Genomic DNA, 6,263 nt, shown 5'->3' on the forward strand with positions numbered 1-6,263 from the left:
AGTGCAAAAATAACCTGTTTTAATTTTCATTGCCTTGCAGTCAGAGGCTGATAGCACATGAAATCACCAAATTATGACTCCAGCTGAGTAGGAATCTGGAGATGAATATTGTTCATCAGCTACCAGCACTGGTTTGGGTACAGACTGAGTCTATTTGCCGTACACCCAGGAAGGCTGCGTTTGAATTCTCTGGGGTTTTTTTTCAACCTCAAGATGTCTAAGGGATTTTGCAAATAACCACTCAGCTTTTGACCTCTTGTCTGTCCTTAAAAAAGAGCTATTTGTGCTTTCCATGGTGAGGCTATGGGCTAAAATACCCTTGAAGTGCACAGAGAGATGCTGAGTCTTGCAAGGTGGCAACTGCTCTAGAAAGAGGAGATGGTGTGGTAGGTCCTTGGAACAGTTTCTTCTGGATTTATGTGCTAGATTTTAGACACATTTGTGAAAGTGGCCAGTGGTTTTCCATCAGCACATTTGCTGAGAGCTGTATCTGAGTAGGTCTGGAAAGGGAGTTTGATACTCAGACATCTGATGAAAAATTGCTGTGTGTAGTTATGTCAGAGTTATTTATTCATTGCAAGAGATAAAAGCTTTTTTGATAGAGTGCAGTCATCTTACCTTGTGGCTGTTGTTTTTCTTAGTTTCTTGTGTATTTTAGGGATCTAATGAATTATAGGGAGGGACTGATGCTCAGAAAAAAGAGTTCAAGGTGAGCTACAGTTTTGTTCATGTTTCTTTGCCTTCATACCCAGAAAGCAGTGAGCGAGGGCCTACCTTGGTAGCAGGTTCAACAGTCAAAAAATAAAATATTGTCAACTGTGAATTGTCTGAGGTAGTGTGTTTGTGCTTATAAACAGGCAAACATTGGTGATTTTCAGAGCAGAGAGGTATTGGGGTAAAGGGCAGCATTTCTCTTTTTTGGCTGCTGGTCACTATGTAGAAGACATAAATTAAGAGTTGACTGCCAGGATCCCCTGGAGATGTGACAAGTTTAGGCATGTTAGTTTGGAGGACATCAGCCTCAGGTTTTGCTGCTCTGCTGCCCATCTGGAGGTGGTCTACTCTTTGTCTGCAGGTTCCCAGTACTGCAGAGAGAAAGGTGGAACAGCCTGGCTGGCACACTGCTTGTTTCAGCATGCTGGTTAAAAGTAACATTAAACTTGGAGATATTTATATACAACTTCTCTTTGAAAAGCTTTCAAGGAGGCCTTTAGCGATGAGATATGCAGGGATTGCCTGCTCCCTGTTGAAAGACAGGAGCCAGAATGTGTCGTAACTACTTGAGCAGCACTGTTCAATATTGCAGGGCAACTACATTCTCTAGCTCAGGAGGTGGGCTGAGGAGCAGTTTGCAGGCAGCTGGGAAGGCACTGTCAGGGGTGGAATCACTCTATATTCACCTCATTTCTTGTAGCCTTTACCAAGTTGCCTGCCACTGCTGGGGATGAGCACTACTCTTGGCAGACTGTTGCTCTGACTCAGTACAACTTGTACCACGGGCCAGGTAGAGATGCCCGAACTTCCTCCAGTGGTGGAGACAGAGCTTCAGTATCTACTACCAAAGGAGTTCATTCTGCGAGCAGTCCCTGACTCCCATGCCACATGATGAAGCGTGGCTTAAGTCTACAGTGCTTGGGGATGACCACTACTACAACTTTGGCCCATATCTTTTCTGGGCCTCTTGTAGTGCTCACTGGCTCTGAGACACCATCAGTAATTGCTGGGGTTTCAGCAGTTCCAGATTCCTGTGGTCTCAAAGAGGCATGGCAACCCAAGGGTGATCCATCATGTGCAGTGATCTCCTCCAAACTATAGCCCATGTGTAAAAAACTGTACCTGCAGCATGGTTGGACATTCAGAGACTTGGATCAGGGAGCAAGACAAGGAACAAAGCTGTTGGGCAATGCAGGCATACCCAGAGGGAGCTTATTAACGCCTCAGTACCCTCCAAACACCTTTGTTTGAGAAATTCTTTGTCCATTCCAACTACTCCTCTTGCCTCCCTGATGAGCACTGCCCTGGACTGCTTAGGCAAGTGCGTCTGAGGAGACCTCAGTTTTCATGGAGGGGTCTAGTTTGAAACCCCAAACTTATTTTGCTGTAGGTTCTAGGATCTAGAGCTACCTGTTTCATTCCCCAAGACCCTTAAAGCCTCTCTAGAGCCAGATGGCAGACATTAATACCTTTCTTGGGATTTAGATGATGACATGTCATGCTGAGGGACCCTTTCCTATGCACATGCCAGCTGTCACATACAAGCATGGTGGAGCCAGCCCTCTGGACTTTTTGCTGAGGGAAGCAGGGCTTGCCTGAGAATGCAGCACTGAAGGCCAGCTGGCCTACCTGGCCCGGAGGTAGTGTAAAGCCACTCTGACCTCACGTTGTATTTCTCATTATTCTCTCTGCCTTGGGGACAGGTCATGCACCAGGGATCTGATGGGTCTGACTATCCCACCCCCAAACACACCTTTCTCCAGTCTTCTCCCTTCTCCTAGTAAAAGTGTTAGCCCTGCTATGTTCATGTCTCTCCCAGTCTCCTCCTTCCTTCCCCACAATGTACTGACCATCCTCACCTGCGCCAAGCCTAGCTCCCCTCACTACCTGCCCAAATCTCTTTGCAGCTCATTACCACCGGTGTGTCCTGACAGGTTGGCAAAATTAGCAAAATGAAAATGTCTTCTACCACATTTTTCAGTTTTGCCACCAAATTTTGACAGAGCCAAGAGCCTGGAGCTGCTTCTGCTGCCCTGCGTGCACTCAGTGACCTGGAGGGGACCTAGCCAAGTCTCTCCTTAGCAGTTCCCAAGCTATTCTTTCTTTCATGTAAGTGCTCTTAAAATAATGATCTGGTTCTAAGCCGTTGGAGAAGTTCAGCTTTGAGACTGATGTTTGCTCCCACCTCTTTCCTTTCTTTCAGACCGTGGTGCTCTGGGAGGACAGGGCAGCTCTTGGAGGACACTAGTCGTGAGGAAGCCTGTTGGACCACCACAGCTCACTTAACTACTCCAATTCCAAATTCTGTGGTTTTTAAAATAGGCAGTAGGCTGGCAGCTGGGATGTGAGCGCAGAGGAGGTGAGTTCATGGGAAGAGGACAGCCTTCAGTTTAAGTGTTTGGGGATCAGCTGGTGTTTCACTGGGATCCTGCAGGGTTTTTGCTGTAGGTTGTCTTAGGGCACAGGGGCTCAGGAGAGTGTAACCCCATGGGGATGTCATTTGCCTTTCTGGGCATACCTGAGCTGATCATTTGGTGTCTTAGCTTTGTACTGGGTTCATGTTTGGAGAGATGTGCCCAACCCATTAGCTCGTGCAGGCCATGGATTGTACCGATAGCCTCCATAATGACAGGTTTTGTTAGCTCCTTCCCACTTGTTGCCTTGAACTCTGTGGCCATCACTTTTTGAAAATATTTATTCTCTTCTCATTTCTAGTCTTATATATTACTGCAGAAGTGTTTGGGATCCAGCCTAACTCAGATCATCACTATGATGGGCCTGATTTTCTAGCCTCACCTTTGCCTTGATTTCAGAGTGGATCATGAAGATAATAGAGCATCTTGCAGCTGATTTAATTTTTGCAGGGATTTGTGTTCCCTGGAAAAACTCCTTGGAGGGATGCTCAGCTTAATCATGATTAAGGCCAACAAAAACCTGGTAGCTGATCTTCTGAGCAAAGAGGGACTGTGTTTTATCAGTAGGTGAACCTAGGGCATCTACTGGAAACTGATATTTTTTGGGGGCCTTACTCGGTCTGTTTTCACTGTCTGGGCTGTTCTATGCTGGGCAGACCTGCTTGTTGACACACCAGTATTCATGAGGGTGCCTTTATCTGGAGAAGGCTCCATCTGTTCCACAAGGTGTCATGGTTTTCTCTTTAATATCCTAGGGATTGTTTTCAGACTGAGGACGTGTGAGGAAGGAAGAGACTGAGGATGCAGATGGAACGTAAGAAAATGCCAAGCAATTAAACGGCTTTAGATGAGTGGAGATACAGCTCTAGAGATTGAAGGTCGCCTGCTGGGTGGAGTGATGGAAGGAAAGACTGCATTCACATGCACCAAGATTGCAAATCTACTCACACCCCCTCCTCCTCCGCCCCCTGTTAAATTTGCATTTGTTACTCGTTTTTAGACTTCCCATGTGTAAACTTCCACACAGCTCTGTACTGCACCTTTATGGCCCCATCTGCTGTTTCCATCTCCCAGAACCTCTGGTCTGTTTTGGGGGGAGAAAGCCTATAAAATAAAACTCATGCAGTCACACAAGCTGTTTGCTGTGCCAGTGTTTTCTTTGGCTGATGTGTCTGTGATACGTTCTTGTATATGCATGACTGTGTGTGTCAGAGATAATGTGCACAGATGAAGGATAATTTGCAGGTAGATGTGCTGATAAAAAATGCATCGAGCATCAGTGTGTGCCTCAGTACTTTTTGGGGGCTTTCTTGAAACATCCTCTTAGGAGAGGGGCTCTAATGCTTTCTGGACACTGCAGCTCATGGGCAAAAGCTATGGATCGCTGACCAGGTCCCTCTGTGCTCACCCCATGCAGGATGGGAACCCAGTGACTTGACAGGACCGTACTTGATGTGATTAACAGATTGCACCTGGAGTAAATTCCTCTGTCCCTCCCGTGACGGTGCTTTATACAATCTCCAGGCCCAGGGTGAGCAAGTGTGGGAGGAGAGCTGGCAGGACATGCTGGTCTGCTGCAGTGCAGCGTGTGGGCTTGGGGTGGCTGCTGGAGGCAGGCAGGTCTGGCAGGGTGGTGGGAGAGGCTGGCCTGGCTGGGGAAGGTCTGCTGCGCTCAGCAGCACCCAGCTCTCAGGGCTGTCCCCACTAGGTGGCACTGGGAGCCCTGCTATGGTGTCCCTGTCCCCCCAACCACGCAGCCTAGCCTGCCCCTGCACCCTTCCTTTGCCGGGACAGTTCCCACAACTGTTCTCCACTGCAAGCAGGGCACAGAGAGGCCTGTGCTTTGCACCCCAGCCCTTTTCCAATGGGACCTGCTGTGTCATTTTTGGGAGCTGGTGTCTCACACTCAGTGCCTGTCATCCTAGGAATGCTTCACACGTATTATGCCAGAAGCCTGTGCTTCGCACGCTGGCCCGGCCATAGTAGGAGTCATTGCATTGCATGTGTCTCACTGGAAACTGGTGCACTGTGAGAGCTGTGGTGGGACTCAGTGCATTACATGTGTCCTGCTGAGACTCAGTGCATTGTGCGTCTCCCTGGGAGGTGGGGCATCATGTGTGTCACACAAGGAGTCACTGCACTGCACGTATCCTGCTGGGAGTTAGTGTATCACAGGTGTCCTGCTGGGAGTCACTTCGTCACAAGCATCCTGCTGGAAGCTGGTGTATCAAGCTGGGAGTTGGTGCCTTATGTGTGTCCTGATGGGAGTTGGCACAGCACGAATGCTCTGGTGAGAGTCTGTGTGTCACACATTGGCTCTGCCTTCCTGGGATTCACTGTGTTTTGCATGTACTCTGCTGGTAGTTGGCACCTTGCACACTGGCTCTGCCCTACTAGGAGTTGCAGTGTTGCCTGTTTCCTGCTGGGAGTTGGTGTGTCAGGTGTGTCCCACTGAGAGTTTTGGCACTGCATGTATCCTGCTGGGAATCAGTCGGTCCCTTGTGTCCTACCGGGACCTGGTGCATCTTATGGGGTTCAGCCCCACTGGGAGCCAGTGCAGCACAAGTATCCTTCTGGGGATCAGTTCATCACATGCTGGCAGTCAGGTCATCGTCTGGGAGCAGGGCATCACACATTAGCCCTGGCTGGCTGGGAGTCAGTATGTCATGTGTCCTGCTGGGAGGCAACAGGTCCCATGTGGCCCTCTAGAAGTGTGTGCATTGCCCTCAGACCTGCTCTGCTAGGAGCCAGTGTAGTGCATGTTGACTGTTCCTCATGAAAAGTCAGTGAGTCTCACATGCCCTGCTGGGAGCTGCTGCATCATGGGTGTGCTAGGACTCTGTTTCTTGCTCTTCTGCTCTGCCTTGCTGGGAGTCAGCATGTCACATGCTGACCCTGGCCCTATAGTAGCTGGCATATTGCACACAGTGTCCTCTCCTCTCTGTGCCAGTCTGCGGCACAGCACCCCATTCCCTTGGTTTGGTCTTCTCACCCAGCCCAGCAGACATGATCTCCTGCTCCCATGACAAGGATCAAGGACACCTAGCTTGCTCTGCTGAAGACTTCTTGTCTGCAGTGGACACAGGGATGCCGTGGCACTGTGATTATCTTAGTTATTCTATTTTAAATATCTGT

The 6,263-nt window shown here is 49.0% G+C and overlaps 1 long non-coding RNA gene across 1 annotated transcript; it reads left to right on the forward strand.

Annotated features, from left to right (window-relative positions):
- Positions 1-1,796: 1,796 nt before the first annotated feature.
- On the forward strand, positions 1,797-4,262 carry LOC113485140. Its single transcript, XR_003399363.1, has 3 exons — positions 1,797-2,823; positions 2,918-3,073; positions 3,884-4,262. It is a non-coding gene; the product is annotated as an uncharacterized LOC113485140 (long non-coding RNA).
- Positions 4,263-6,263: the final 2,001 nt, after the last annotated feature.

This window comes from Athene cunicularia (assembly GCF_003259725.1).
Source record: "Athene cunicularia isolate RWA chromosome 13 unlocalized genomic scaffold, athCun1 chr13_part1, whole genome shotgun sequence".
Taxonomy (NCBI): Eukaryota; Metazoa; Chordata; class Aves; order Strigiformes; family Strigidae; genus Athene; species Athene cunicularia.